Below are 16,473 nucleotides of genomic sequence, written 5' to 3'. Positions count from 1 at the left end.
AGATTCGAATCGCCTTTAAAGCACAGGAAAAGCGGCAAAACCTCGACAATGATGCCCTTGGCCAAAAAGGGCGTATGCGTTTTTTCCTGAATATATTCAGGAAAAAACGCATACGCCCTTTTTGGCCAACCAAGCAACCTGGAAAGGCAAATCAGCGCTACAAAGAAGTCTCGCTTCCCATCGGTCAAAAGGGCCATGCTGAATAAAGTGTCAAAACCAGAAATGCTGGACAGGCCTTGGAGAAATGGGAGCCTTGCTACGCTGATGGGCGGGATGTAAATTGCCAACAGCCACTCTGGAGAAGTGTACGGTGTGTCCTGAAACATCTAAAAAACTCAGCTTAGAGACCATAGGGCACTTCCTCTCATGGGCGTATAAATTGGGAAAACTAAAAATCAGCAAGACACAGGCACCCCAAAGTTTTGGGCTGCTCTGTTGACAAGAACCTCCACTTCGTTACACCTTAAATATCCCAGGAAAGAGAAGAATGGATAAAGAAGTTGCGGTCCTTATGTACAATGGAATATCACTCAGCCATGAAATCAATGTCATAAGGCTGGTAGCAGCATGATGAGTGGATTTAGGTATGACGATTCTAAGTGAAATAAGTCACACAGAAAAAGACACTTATCATAAGATATCACTTATAGAGGGAATGTAAAAACCGCTACCCTTGAACTGAATTACAAAACAGAACAGAGTCACACGTTTAGAAAACACACTATGGCTGCTTAACGGGAAAGGTGAGGTGGGGTGATGCATAAAACAAGGGTTTCAAATTAGCTCAGATACCGTTCCATAAACCCAATATGTAATAGACAAGACCTACTCCTTGCTCAGTGAACTGGACTCAACACCCCCTATTCACCGCCCAAGAATATATCTGACTAGTAAGAATCTTAAAACTTATGTATTGATATCTCTCTGTAAGTGAGTCAAATGGGTGTAAAGCGGCATAAACACAGCAGTGAAAAGCAGCTAAACCCCATTATAAAAATCAATTACTTTTCAAAACCCGAGAAACAAAGACAGTGAAAGAGAGAGAAATTCTTACAAAATTCGTTCAGGGGCTGTGATGCCACCTGGATTGACCATATCTAGACCCACAGCTGATTGAGACATAAGGGTGGACACTCGTGGGGCTGAGAGGTTTGGTGAGGTTGGCTGAGCAAACGCAGACCCTTTAAAGTAATACGGCGTGGTACCCATCCCATGGGTCCCAAATCTCCAGGTTCAAGGGCATCGTCCTACATTGAAAACATGCATGAGAAACCCCGAAGATGGTACACCGTGTGATCGGGAAAGGTTTCTAAAACGCACCTCATTTCTCATCTCCTTGTGCTCCGGTTCGCCATTCCAGCCGCTTTACTAGCAATCTCCCTCCTTGGAGAATCAGCACCTTTATCCTCCTGTTCCGTACAGGTTGCAATTTGTCCTGAGGATGAACGGGAAGAGGGGGAACCAATGAGAGACTAGCTCTAGGTGTTGGGACAGGCACAGGTCACTCTATTTTCCCATCAGGAAGAAGAATTAACCACAGGCTCAGCCTGCCGCCAGGAACCAGAAGACGGCCTGAAGCAATCCTGCGCTTTTGCGGCCAGCTCTCCAAGAAAGCGAGTTGAATAATGGAGCTCAGGGGCACTGCAATTCACAAACCTGCAGACTTAAAAATGATAACTCTCGTCCACAAATATATTGAGGGAAGGCAACAAAGAGGATTTGAAAGCAAGGCAGAATTGCAGGAAACAGATTTCAGGAGGTAGATTCGAATCGCCTTTAAAGCACAGGAAAAGCGGCAAAACCTCGACAATGATGCCCTTGGCCAAAAAGGGCGTATGCGTTTTTTCCTGAATATATTCAGGAAAAAACGCATACGCCCTTTTTGGCCAACCAAGCAACCTGGAAAGGCAAATCAGCGCTACAAAGAAGTCTCGCTTCCCATCGGTCAAAAGGGCCATGCTGAATAAAGTGTCAAAACCAGAAATGCAGGACAGGCCATGGAGAAATGGGAGCCTTGCTACGCTGATGGGCGGGATGTAAATTGCCAACAGCCACTCTGGAGAAGTGTACGGTGTGTCCTGAAACATCTAAAAAACTCAGCTTAGAGACCATAGGGCACTTCCTCTCATGGGCGTATAAATGGGGAAAACTAAAAATCAGCAAGACACAGGCACCCCAAAGTTTTGGGCTGCTCTGTTGACAAGAACTTCCACTTCGTTACACCTTAAATATCCCAGGAAAGAGAAGAATGCATAAAGAAGTTGTGGTCCTTATGTACAATGGAATATCACTCAGCCATGAAATCAACGTCATAAGGCTGGTAGCAGCATGATGAGTGGATTTAGGTACGACGATTCTAAGTGAAATAAGTCACACAGGAAAAGACACTTATCATGAGATATCACTTATAGAGGGAATGTAAAAACCGCTACCCTTGAACTGAATTACAAAACAGAACAGAGTCACACGTTTAGAAAACACACTATGGCTGCTTAACGGGAAAGGTGAGGTGGGGTGATGCATAAAACAAGGGTTTCAAATTAGCTCAGATACCGTTCCAGAAACCCAATATGTAATAGACAAGACCTACTCCTTGCTCAGTGAACTGGACTCAACACCCCCTATTCACCGCCCAAGAATATATCTGACTAGTAAGAATCTTAAAACCTATGTATTGATATCTCTCTGTAAGTGAGTCAAGTGGGTGTAAAGCGGCATAAACACAGCAGTGAAAAGCAGCTAAACCCCATTATAAAAATCAATTACGTTTCAAAACCCGTGAAACAAAGACAGTGAAAGAGAGAGAAATTCTTACAAAATTCGTTCAGGGGCTGTGATGCCACCTGGATTGACCATATCTAGACCCACAGCTGATTGAGACATAAGGGTGGACACTCGTGTGGCTGAGAGGTTTGGTGAGGTTGGCTGAGCTAACGCAGACTCTTTAAAGTAATACGGCGTGGTACCCATCCCATGGGTCCCAAATCTCCAGGTTCAAGGGCATCGTCCTACATTGAAAACATGCATGAGAAACCCCGAAGATGGTGCACCGTGTGATCGGGAAAGGTTTCTAAAACGCACCTCATTTCTCATCTCCTTGTGCTCCGGTTTGCCATTCCAGCCGCTTTACTAGCAATCTCCCTCCTTGGAGAATCAGCACCTTTATCCTCCTGTTCCGTACAGGTTGCTAATTGTCCTGAGGATGAACGGGAAGAGGGGGAACCAATGAGAGACTAGCTCTAGGTGTTGGGGCAGGCACAGGTCATTCTATTTTCCCATCAGGAAGAAGAATTAACCACAGGCTCAGCCTGCCGCCAGGAACCAGAATACGGCCTGAAGCAATCCTGCGCTTTTGCGGCCAGCTCCCAAGAAAGCGAGTTGAAGAATGGAGCTCAGGGGCACTGCAATTCACAAACCTGCAGTCTTAGAAATGATAACTCTCGTCCACAAATATATTGAGGGAAGGCAACGAAGAGGATTTGAAAGCAAGGCAGAATTGCAGGAAACAGATTTCAGGAGGTAGATTCGAATCGCCTTTAAAGCACAGGAAAAGCGGCAAAACCTCGACAATGATGCCCTTGGCCAAAAAGGGCATATGCGTTTTTTCCTGAATATATTCAGGAAAAAACGCATACGCCCTTTTTGGCCAACCAAGCAACCTGGAAAGGCAAATCAGCGCTACAAAGAAGTCTCGCTTCCCATCGGTCAAAAGGGCCATGATGAATAAAGTGTCAAAACCAGAAATGCTGGACAGGCCTTGGAGAAATGGGAGCCTTGCTACGCTGATGGGAGGGATGTAAATTGCCAACAGCCACTCTGGAGAAGTGTACGGTGTGTCCTGAAACATCTAAAAAACTCAGCTTAGAGACCATAGGGCACTTCCTCTCATGGGCGTATAAATTGGGAAAACTAAAAATCAGCAAGACACAGGCACCCCAAAGTTTTGGGCTGCTCTGTTGACAAGAACCTCCACTTCGTTACACCTTAAATATCCCAGGAAAGAGAAGAATGGATAAAGAAGTTGTGGTCCTTATGTACAATGGAATATCACTCAGCCATGAAATCAACGTCATAAGGCTAGTAGCAGCATGATGAGTGGATTTAGGTACGACGATTCTAAGTGAAATAAGTCACACAGAAAAAGACACTTATCATGAGATATCACTTATAGAGGGAATGTCAAAACCGCTACCCTTGAACTGAATTACAAAACAGAACAGAGTCACACGTTTAGAAAACACACTATGGCTGCTTAACGGGAAAGGTGAGGTGGGGTGATGCATAAAACAAGGGTTTCAAATTAGCTCAGATACCGTTCCAGAAACCCAATATGTAATAGACAAGACCTACTCCTTGCTCAGTGAACTGGACTCAACACCCCCTATTCACCGCCCAAGAATATATCTGACTAGTAAGAATCTTAAAACCTATGTATTGATATCTCTCTGTAAGTGAGTCAAGTGGGTGTAAAGCGGCATAAACACAGCAGTGAAAAGCAGCTAAACCCCATTATAAAAATCAATTACGTTTCAAAACCCGTGAAACAAAGACAGTGAAAGAGAGAGAAATTCTTACAAAATTCGTTCAGGGGCTGTGATGCCACCTGGATTGACCATATCTAGACCCACAGCTGATTGAGACATAAGGGTGGACACTCTTGGGGCTGAGAGGTTTGGTGAGGTTGGGTGAGCAAACGCAGACCCTTTAAAGTAATACGGAGTGGTACCCATCCCATGGGTCCCAAATCTCCAGGTTCAAGGGCATCGTCCTACATTGAAAACATGCATGAGAAACCCCGAAGATGGTACACCGTGTGATCGGGAAAGGTTTCTAAAACGCACCTCATTTCTCATCTCCTTGTGCTCCGGTTCACCATTCCAGCCGCTTTACTAGCAATCTCCCTCCTTGGAGAATTAGCACCTTTATCCTCCTGTTCCGTACAGGTTGCTAATTGTCCTGAGGATGAACGGGAAGAGGGGGAACCAATGAGAGACTAGCTCTAGGTGTTGGGGCAGGCACAGGTCATTCTATTTTCCCATCAGGAAGAAGAATTAACCACAGGCTCAGCCTGCCGCCAGGAACCAGAATACGGCCTGAAGCAATCCTGCGCTTTTGCGGCCAGCTCCCAAGAAAGCGAGTTGAAGAATGGAGCTCAGGGGCACTGCAATTCACAAACCTGCAGACTTAGAAATGATAACTCTCGTCCACAAATATATTGAGGGAAGGCAACGAAGAGGATTTGAAAGCAAGGCAGAATTGCAGGAAACAGATTTCAGGAGGTAGATTCGAATCGCCTTTAAAGCACAGGAAAAGCGGCAAAACCTCGACAATGATGCCCTTGGCCAAAAAGGGCGTATGCGTTTTTTCCTGAATATATTCAGGAAAAAACGCATACGCCCTTTTTGGCCAACCAAGCAACCTGGAAAGGCAAATCAGCGCTACAAAGAAGTCTCGCTTCCCATCGGTCAAAAGGGCCATGATGAATAAAGTGTCAAAACCAGAAATGCTGGACAGGCCTTGGAGAAATGGGAGCCTTGCTACACTGATGGGCGGGATATAAATTGCCAACAGCCACACTGGAGAAGTGTACGGTGTGTCCTGAAACATCTAAAAAACTCAGCTTAGAGACCATAGGGCACTTCCTCTCATGGGCGTATAAATTGGGAAAACTAAAAATCAGCAAGACACAGGCACCCCAAAGTTTTGGGCTGCTCTGTTGACAAGAACCTCCACTTCGTTACACCTTAAATATCCCAGGAAAGAGAAGAATGGATAAAGAAGTTGTGGTCCTTATGTACAATGGAATATCACTCAGCCATGAAATCAACGTCATAAGGCTAGTAGCAGCATGATGAGTGGATTTAGGTACGACGATTCTAAAAGAAATAAGTCACACAGAAAAAGACACTTATCATAAGATATCACTTATAGAGGGAATGTCAAAACCGCTACCCTTGAAATGAATTACAAAACAGAACAGAGTCACACGTTTAGAAAACACACTATGGCTGCTTAACGGGAAAGGTGAGGTGGGGTGATGCATAAAACAAGGGTTTCAAATTAGCTCAGATACCGTTCCAGAAACCCAATATGTAATAGACAAGACCTACTCCTTGCTCAGTGAACTGGACTCAACACCCCCTATTCACCGCCCAAGAATATATCTGACTAGTAAGAATCTTAAAACCTATGTATTGATATCTCTCTGTAAGTGAGTCAAATGGGTGTAAAGCGGCATAAACACAGCAGTGAAAAGCAGCTAAACCCCATTATAAAAATCAATTACTTTTCAAAACCCGTGAAAAAAAGACAGTGAAAGAGAGAGAAATTCTTACAAAATTCGTTCAGGGGCTGTGATGCCACCTGGATTGACCATATCTAGACCCACAGCTGATTGAGACATAAGGGTGGACACTCTTGGGGCTGAGAGGTTTGGTGAGGTTGGGTGAGACAACGCAGACCCTTTAAAGTAATACGGCGTGGTACCCATCCCATGGGTCCCAAATCTCCAGGTTCAAGGGCAACGTCCTACATTGAAAACATGCATGAGAAACCCCGAAGATGGTACACCGTGTGATCGGGAATGGTTTCTAAAACGCACCTCATTTCTCATCTCCTTGTGCTCCGGTTCACCATTCCAGCCACTTTACTAGCAATCTCCCTCCTTGGAGAATCAGCACCTTTATCCTCCTGTTCCGTACAGGTTGCTAATTGTCCTGAGGATGAACGGGAAGAGGGGGAACCAATGAGAGACTAGCTCTAGGTGTTGGGGCAGGCACAGGTCATTCTATTTTCCCATCAGGAAGAAGAATTAACCACAGGCTCAGCCTGCCGCCAGGAACCAGAATACGGCCTGAAGCAATCCTGCGCTTTTGCGGCCAGCTCCCAAGAAAGCGAGTTGAAGAATGGAGCTCAGGGGCACTGCAATTCACAAACCTGCAGACATAGAGATGCTAACTCTCGTCCACATATATATTGAGGGAAGGCAACGAAGAGGATTTGAAAGCAAGGCAGAATTGCAGGAAACAGATTTCAGGAGGTAGATTCGAATCGCCTTTAAAGCACAGGAAAAGCGGCAAAACCTCGACAATGATGCCCTTGGCCAAAAAGGGCGTATGCGTTTTTTCCTGAATATATTCAGGAAAAAACGCATACGCCCTTTTTGGCCAACCAAGCAACCTGGAAAGGCAAATCAGCGCTACAAAGAAGTCTCGCTTCCCATCGGTCAAAAGGGCCATGCTGAATAAAGTGTCAAAACCAGAAATGCTGGACAGGCCTTGGAGAAATGGGAGCCTTGCTACGCTGATGGGCGGGATGTAAATTGCCAACAGCCACTCTGGAGAAGTGTACGGTGTGTCCTGAAACATCTAAAAAACTCAGCTTAGAGACCATAGGGCACTTCCTCTCATGGGCGTATAAATTGGGAAAACTAAAAATCAGCAAGACACAGGCACCCCAAAGTTTTGGGCTGCTCTGTTGACAAGAACCTCCACTTCGTTACACCTTAAATATCCCAGGAAAGAGAAGAATGGATAAAGAAGTTGTGGTCCTTATGTACAATGGAATATCACTCAGCCATGAAATCAACGTCATAAGGCTAGTAGCAGCATGATGAGTGGATTTAGGTACGACGATTCTAAGTGAAATAAGTCACACAGAAAAAGACACTTATCATGAGATATCACTTATAGAAGAAATGTCAAAACCGCTACCCTTGAACTGAATTACAAAACAGAACAGAGTCACACGTTTAGAAAACACACTATGGCTGCTTAACGGGAAAGGTGAGGTGGGGTGATGCATAAAACAAGGGTTTCAAATTAGCTCAGATACCGTTTCATAAACCCAATATGTAATAGACAAGACCTACTCCTTGCTCAGTGAACTGGACTCAACACCCCCTATTCACCGACCAAGAATATATCTGACTAGTAAGAATCTTAAAACCTATGTATTGATATCTCTCTGTAAGTGAGTCAAGTGGGTGTAAAGCGGCATAAACACAGCAGTGAAAAGCAGCTAAACCCCATTATAAAAATCATTTACTTTAAAAAACCCGTGAAACAAAAACAGTGAAAGAGAGAGAAATTCTTACAAAATTCGTTCAGGGGCTGTGATGCCACCTGGATTGACCATATCTAGACCCACAGCTGATTGAGACATAAGGGTGGACACTCGTGGGGCTGAGAGGTTTGGTGAGGTTGGCTGAGCTAACGCAGACCCTTTAAAGTAATACGGCGTGGTACCCATCCCATGGGTCCCAAATCTCCAGGTTCAAGGGCATCGTCCTACATTGAAAACATGCATGAGAAACCCCGAAGATGGTACACCGTGTGATCGGGAAAGGTTTCTAAAACGCACCTCATTTCTCATCTCCTTGTGCTCCGGTTCGCCATTCCAGCCGCTTTACTAGCAATCTCCCTTCTTGGAGAATCAGCACCTTTATCCTCCTGTTCCGTACAGGTTGCAAATTGTCCTGAGGATGAACGGGAAGAGGGGGAACCAATGAGAGACTAGCTCTAGGTGTTTGGGCAGGCACAGGTCATTCTATTTTCCCATCAGGAAGAAGAATTAACCACAGGCTCAGCCTGCCGCCAGGAACCAGAATACGGCCTGAAGCAATCCAGCGCTTTTGCGGCCAGCTCCCAAGAAAGCGAGTTGAAGAATGGAGCTCAGGGGCACTGCAATTCACAAACCTGCAGACTTAGAAATGATAACTCTCGTCCACAAATATATTGAGGGAAGGCAACGAAGAGGATTTGAAAGCAAGGCAGAATTGCAGGAAACAGATTTCAGGAGGTAGATTCGAATCGCCTTTAAAGCACAGGAAAAGCGGCAAAACCTCGACAATGATGCCCTTGGCCAAAAAGGGCGTATGCGTTTTTTCCTGAATATATTCAGGAAAAAACGCATACGCCCTTTTTGGCCAACCAAGCAACCTGGAAAGGCAAATCAGCGCTACAAAGAAGTCTCGCTTCCCATCGGTCAAAAGGGCCATGCTGAATAAAGTGTCAAAACCAGAAATGCAGGACAGGCCATGGAGAAATGGGAGCCTTGCTACGCTGATGGGCGGGATGTAAATTGCCAACAGCCACTCTGGAGAAGTGTACGGTGTGTCCTGAAACATCTAAAAAACTCAGCTTAGAGACCATAGGGCACTTCCTCTCATGGGCGTATAAATTGGGAAAACTAAAAATCAGCAAGACACAGGCACCCCAAAGTTTTGGGCTGCTCTGTTGACAAGAACCTCCACTTCGTTACACCTTAAATATCCCAGGAAAGAGAAGAATGGATAAAGAAGTTGTGGTCCTTATGTACAATGGAATATCACTCAGCCATGAAATCAACGTCATAAGGCTAGTAGCAGCATGATGAGTGGATTTAGGTATGACGATTCTAAGTGAAATAAGTCACACAGAAAAAGACACTTATCATGAGATATCACTTATAGAGGGAATGTCAAAACCGCTACCCTTGAACTGAATTACAAAACAGAACAGAGTCACACGTTTAGAAAACACACTATGGCTGCTTAACGGGAAAGGTGAGGTGGGGTGATGCATAAAACAAGGGTTTCAAATTAGCTCAGATACCGTTCCAGAAACCCAATATGTAATAGACAAGACCTACTCCTTGCTCAGTGAACTGGACTCAACACCCCCTATTCACCGCCCAAGAATATATCTGAATAGTAAGAATCTTAAAACCTATGTATTGATATCTCTCTGTAAGTGAGTCAAGTGGGTGTAAAGCGGCATAAACACAGCAGTGAAAAGCAGCTAAACCCCATTATAAAAATCAATTACGTTTCAAAACCCGGGAAACAAAGACAGTGAAAGAGAGAGAAATTCTTACAAAATTCGTTCAGGGGCTGTGATGCCACCTGGATTGACCATATCTAGACCCACAGCTGATTGAGACATAAGGGTGGACACTCTTGGGGCTGAGAGGTTTGGTGAGGTTGGGTGAGAAAACGCAGACCCTTTAAAGTAATACGGCGTGGTACCCATCCCATGGGTCCCAAATCTCCAGGTTCAAGGGCATCGTCCTACATTGAAAACATGCATGAGAAACCCCGAAGATGGTACACCGTGTGATCGGGAAAGGTTTCTAAAACGCACCTCATTTCTCATCTCCTTGTGCTCCGGTTCGCCATTCCAGCCGCTTTACTAGCAATCTCCCTCCTTGGAGAATCAGCACCTTTATCCTCCTGTTCCGTACAGGTTGCAAATTGTCCTGAGGATGAACGGGAAGAGGGGGAACCAATGAGAGACTAGCTCTAGGTGTTGGGGCAGGCACAGGTCATTCTATTTTCCCATCAGGAAGAAGAATTAACCACAGGCTCAGCCTGCCGCCAGGAACCAGAATACGGCCTGAAGCAATCCTGCGCTTTTGCGGCCAGCTCCCAAGAAAGCGAGTTGAAGAATGGAGCTCAGGGGCACTGCAATTCACAGACCTGCAGTCTTAGAAATGATAACTCTCGTCCACAAATATATTGAGGGAAGGCAACGAAGAGGATTTGAAAGCAAGGCAGAATTGCAGGAAACAGATTTCAGGAGGTAGATTCGAATCGCCTTTAAAGCACAGGAAAAGCGGCAAAACCTCGACAATGATGCCCTTGGCCAAAAAGGGCGTATGCGTTTTTTCCTGAATATATTCAGGAAAAAACGCATACGCCCTTTTTGGCCAACCAAGCAACCTGGAAAGGCAAATCAGCGCTACAAAGAAGTCTCGCTTCCCATCGGTCAAAAGGGCCAAGCTGAATAAAGTGTCAAAACCAGAAATGCTGGACAGGCCTTGGAGAAATGGGAGCCTTGCTACACTGATGGGCGGGATGTAAATTGCCAACAGCCACACTGGAGAAGTGTACGGTGTGTCCTGAAACATCTAAAAAACTCAGCTTAGAGACCATAGGGCACTTCCTCTCATGGGCGTATAAATTGGGAAAACTAAAAATCAGCAAGACACAGGCACCCCAAAGTTTTGGGCTGCTCTGTTGACAAGAACCTCCACTTCGTTACACCTTAAATATCCCAGGAAAGAGAAGAATGGATAAACAAGTTGTGGTCCTTATGCACAATGGAATATCACTCAGCCATGAAATCAACGTCATAAGGCTAGTAGCAGCATGATGAGTGGATTTAGGTACGACGATTCTAAGTGAAATAAGTCACACAGAAAAAGACACTTATCATAAGATATCACTTATAGAGGGAATGTCAAAACCGCTACCCTTGAACTGAATTACAAAACAGAACAGAGTCACACGTTTACAAAACACACTATGGCTGCTTAACGGGAAAGGTGAGGTGGGGTGATGCATAAAACAAGGGTTTCAAATTAGCTCAGATACCGTTCCAGAAACCCAATATGTAATAGACAAGACCTACTCCTTGCTCAGTGAACTGGACTCAACACCCCCTATTCACCGCCCAAGAATATATCTGACTAGTAAGAATCTTAAAACCTATGTATTGATATCTCTCTGTAAGTGAGTCAAATGGGTGTAAAGCGGCATAAACACAGCAGTGAAAAGCAGCTAAACCCCATTATAAAAATCAATTACGTTTCAAAACCCGGGAAACAAAGACAGTGAAAGAGAGAGAAATTCTTACAAAATTCGTTCAGGGGCTGTGATGCCACCTGGATTGACCATATCTAGACCCACAGCTGATTGAGACATAAGGGTGGACACTCTTGGGGCTGAGAGGTTTGGTGAGGTTGGGTGAGAAAACGCAGACCCTTTAAAGTAATACGGCGTGGTACCCATCCCATGGGTCCCAAATCTCCAGGTTCAAGGGCATCGTCCTACATTGAAAACATGCATGAGAAACCCCGAAGATGGTACACCGTGTGATCGGGAAAGGTTTCTAAAACGCACCTCATTTCTCATCTCCTTGTGCTCCGGTTCGCCATTCCAGCCGCTTTACTAGCAATCTCCCTCCTTGGAGAATCAGCACCTTTATCCTCCTGTTCCGTACAGGTTGCAAATTGTCCTGAGGATGAACGGGAAGAGGGGGAACCAATGAGAGACTAGCTCTAGGTGTTGGGGCAGGCACAGGTCATTCTATTTTCCCATCAGGAAGAAGAATTAACCACAGGCTCAGCCTGCCGCCAGGAACCAGAATACGGCCTGAAGCAATCCTGCGCTTTTGCGGCCAGCTCCCAAGAAAGCGAGTTGAAGAATGGAGCTCAGGGGCACTGCAATTCACAGACCTGCAGTCTTAGAAATGATAACTCTCGTCCACAAATATATTGAGGGAAGGCAACGAAGAGGATTTGAAAGCAAGGCAGAATTGCAGGAAACAGATTTCAGGAGGTAGATTCGAATCGCCTTTAAAGCACAGGAAAAGCGGCAAAACCTCGACAATGATGCCCTTGGCCAAAAAGGGCGTATGCGTTTTTTCCTGAATATATTCAGGAAAAAACGCATACGCCCTTTTTGGCCAACCAAGCAACCTGGAAAGGCAAATCAGCGCTACAAAGAAGTCTCGCTTCCCATCGGTCAAAAGGGCCAAGCTGAATAAAGTGTCAAAACCAGAAATGCTGGACAGGCCTTGGAGAAATGGGAGCCTTGCTACACTGATGGGCGGGATGTAAATTGCCAACAGCCACACTGGAGAAGTGTACGGTGTGTCCTGAAACATCTAAAAAACTCAGCTTAGAGACCATAGGGCACTTCCTCTCATGGGCGTATAAATTGGGAAAACTAAAAATCAGCAAGACACAGGCACCCCAAAGTTTTGGGCTGCTCTGTTGACAAGAACCTCCACTTCGTTACACCTTAAATATCCCAGGAAAGAGAAGAATGGATAAACAAGTTGTGGTCCTTATGCACAATGGAATATCACTCAGCCATGAAATCAACGTCATAAGGCTAGTAGCAGCATGATGAGTGGATTTAGGTACGACGATTCTAAGTGAAATAAGTCACACAGAAAAAGACACTTATCATAAGATATCACTTATAGAGGGAATGTCAAAACCGCTACCCTTGAACTGAATTACAAAACAGAACAGAGTCACACGTTTACAAAACACACTATGGCTGCTTAACGGGAAAGGTGAGGTGGGGTGATGCATAAAACAAGGGTTTCAAATTAGCTCAGATACCGTTCCAGAAACCCAATATGTAATAGACAAGACCTACTCCTTGCTCAGTGAACTGGACTCAACACCCCCTATTCACCGCCCAAGAATATATCTGACTAGTAAGAATCTTAAAACCTATGTATTGATATCTCTCTGTAAGTGAGTCAAATGGGTGTAAAGCGGCATAAACACAGCAGTGAAAAGCAGCTAAACCCCATTATAAAAATCAATTACTTTTCAAAACCCGTGAAACAAAGACAGTGAAAGAGAGAGAAATTCTTACAAAATTCGTTCAGGGGCTGTGATGCCACCTGGATTGACCATATCTAGACCCACAGCTGATTGAGACATAAGGGTGGACACTCTTGGGGCTGAGAGGTTTGGTGAGGTTGGGTGAGCAAACGCAGATCCTTTAAAGTAATACGGCGTGGTACCCATCCCATGGGTCCCAAATCTCCAGGTTCAAGGGCAACGTCCTACATTGAAAACATGCATGAGAAACCCCGAAGATGGTACACCGTGTGATCGGGAAAGGTTTCTAAAACGCACCTCATTTCTCATCTCCTTGTGCTCCGGTTCACCATTCCAGCCACTTTACTAGCAATCTCCCTCCTTGGAGAATCAGCACCTTTATCCTCCTGTTCCGTACAGGTTGCAAATTGTCCTGAGGATGAACGGGAAGAGGGGGAACCAATGAGAGACTAGCTCTAGGTGTTGGGGCAGGCACAGGTCATTCTATTTTCCCATCAGGAAGAAGAATTAACCACAGGCTCAGCCTGCCGCCAGGAACCAGAATACGGCCTGAAGCAATCCTGCGCTTTTGCGGCCAGCTCCCAAGAAAGCGAGTTGAAGAATGGAGCTCAGGGGCACTGCAATTCACAAACCTGCAGACATAGAGATGCTAACTCTCGTCCACAAATATATTGAGGGAAGGCAACGAAGAGGATTTGAAAGCAAGTCAGAATTGCAGGAAACAGATTTCAGGAGGTAGATTCGAATCGCCTTTAAAGCACAGGAAAAGCGGCAAAACCTCGACAATGATGCCCTTGGCCAAAAAGGGCGTATGCGTTTTTTCCTGAATATATTCAGGAAAAAACGCATACGCCCTTTTTGGCCAACCAAGCAACCTGGAAAGGCAAATCAGCGCTACAAAGAAGTCTCGCTTCCCATCGGTCAAAAGGGCCATGCTGAATAAAGTGTCAAAACCAGAAATGCTGGACAGGCCTTGGAGAAATGGGAGCCTTGCTACGCTGATGGGCGGGATGTAAATTGCCAACAGCCACTCTGGAGAAGTGTACGGTGTGTCCTGAAACATCTAAAAAACTCAGCTTAGAGACCATAAGGCACTTCCTCTCATGGGCGTATAAATTGGGAAAACTAAAAATCAGCAAGACACAGGCACCCCAAAGTTTTGGGCTGCTCTGTTGACAAGAACCTCCACTTCGTTACACCTTAAATATCCCAGGAAAGAGAAGAATGGATAAAGAAGTTGCGGTCCTTATGTACAATGGAATATCACTCAGCCATGAAATCAATGTCATAAGGCTGGTAGCAGCATGATGAGTGGATTTAGGTATGACGATTCTAAGTGAAATAAGTCACACAGAAAAAGACACTTATCATAAGATATCACTTATAGAGGGAATGTAAAAACCGCTACCCTTGAACTGAATTACAAAACAGAACAGAGTCACACGTTTAGAAAACACACTATGGCTGCTTAACGGGAAAGGTGAGGTGGGGTGATGCATAAAACAAGGGTTTCAAATTAGCTCAGATACCGTTCCATAAACCCAATATGTAATAGACAAGACCTACTCCTTGCTCAGTGAACTGGACTCAACACCCCCTATTCACCGCCCAAGAATATATCTGACTAGTAAGAATCTTAAAACTTATGTATTGATATCTCTCTGTAAGTGAGTCAAATGGGTGTAAAGCGGCATAAACACAGCAGTGAAAAGCAGCTAAACCCCATTATAAAAATCAATTACTTTTCAAAACCCGAGAAACAAAGACAGTGAAAGAGAGAGAAATTCTTACAAAATTCGTTCAGGGGCTGTGATGCCACCTGGATTGACCATATCTAGACCCACAGCTGATTGAGACATAAGGGTGGACACTCGTGGGGCTGAGAGGTTTGGTGAGGTTGGCTGAGCAAACGCACACCCTTTAAAGTAATACGGCGTGGTACCCATCCCATGGGTCCCAAATCTCCAGGTTCAAGGGCATCGTCCTACATTGAAAACATGCATGAGAAACCCCGAAGATGGTACACCGTGTGATCGGGAAAGGTTTCTAAAACGCACCTCATTTCTCATCTCCTTGTGCTCCGGTTCGCCATTCCAGCCGCTTTACTAGCAATCTCCCTCCTTGGAGAATCAGCACCTTTATCCTCCTGTTCCGTACAGGTTGCAATTTGTCCTGAGGATGAACGGGAAGAGGGGGAACCAATGAGAGACTAGCTCTAGGTGTTGGGACAGGCACAGGTCACTCTATTTTCCCATCAGGAAGAAGAATTAACCACAGGCTCAGCCTGCCGCCAGGAACCAGAAGACGGCCTGAAGCAATCCTGCGCTTTTGCGGCCAGCTCTCCAAGAAAGCGAGTTGAATAATGGAGCTCAGGGGCACTGCAATTCACAAACCTGCAGACTTAAAAATGATAACTCTCGTCCACAAATATATTGAGGGAAGGCAACAAAGAGGATTTGAAAGCAAGGCAGAATTGCAGGAAACAGATTTCAGGAGGTAGATTCGAATCGCCTTTAAAGCACAGGAAAAGCGGCAAAACCTCGACAATGATGCCCTTGGCCAAAAAGGGCGTATGCGTTTTTTCCTGAATATATTCAGGAAAAAACGCATACGCCCTTTTTGGCCAACCAAGCAACCTGGAAAGGCAAATCAGCGCTACAAAGAAGTCTCGCTTCCCATCGGTCAAAAGGGCCATGCTGAATAAAGTGTCAAAACCAGAAATGCAGGACAGGCCATGGAGAAATGGGAGCCTTGCTACGCTGATGGGCGGGATGTAAATTGCCAACAGCCACTCTGGAGAAGTGTACGGTGTGTCCTGAAACATCTAAAAAACTCAGCTTAGAGACCATAGGGCACTTCCTCTCATGGGCGTATAAATTGGGAAAACTAAAAATCAGCAAGACACAGGCACCCCAAAGTTTTGGGCTGCTCTGTTGACAAGAACCTCCACTTCGTTACACCTTAAATATCCCAGGAAAGAGAAGAATGGATAAAGAAGTTGCGGTCCTTATGTACAATGGAATATCACTCAGCCATGAAATCAATGTCATAAGGCTAGTAGCAGCATGATGAGTGGATTTAGGTATGACGATTCTAAGTGAAATAAGTCACACAGAAAAAGACACTTAT

Source organism: Balaenoptera borealis, assembly GCF_965194805.1.
Source record: "Balaenoptera borealis genome assembly, chromosome: 9".
Taxonomy (NCBI): Eukaryota; Metazoa; Chordata; class Mammalia; order Artiodactyla; family Balaenopteridae; genus Balaenoptera; species Balaenoptera borealis.
Note: the sequence above shows the minus strand (reverse complement) of the source record.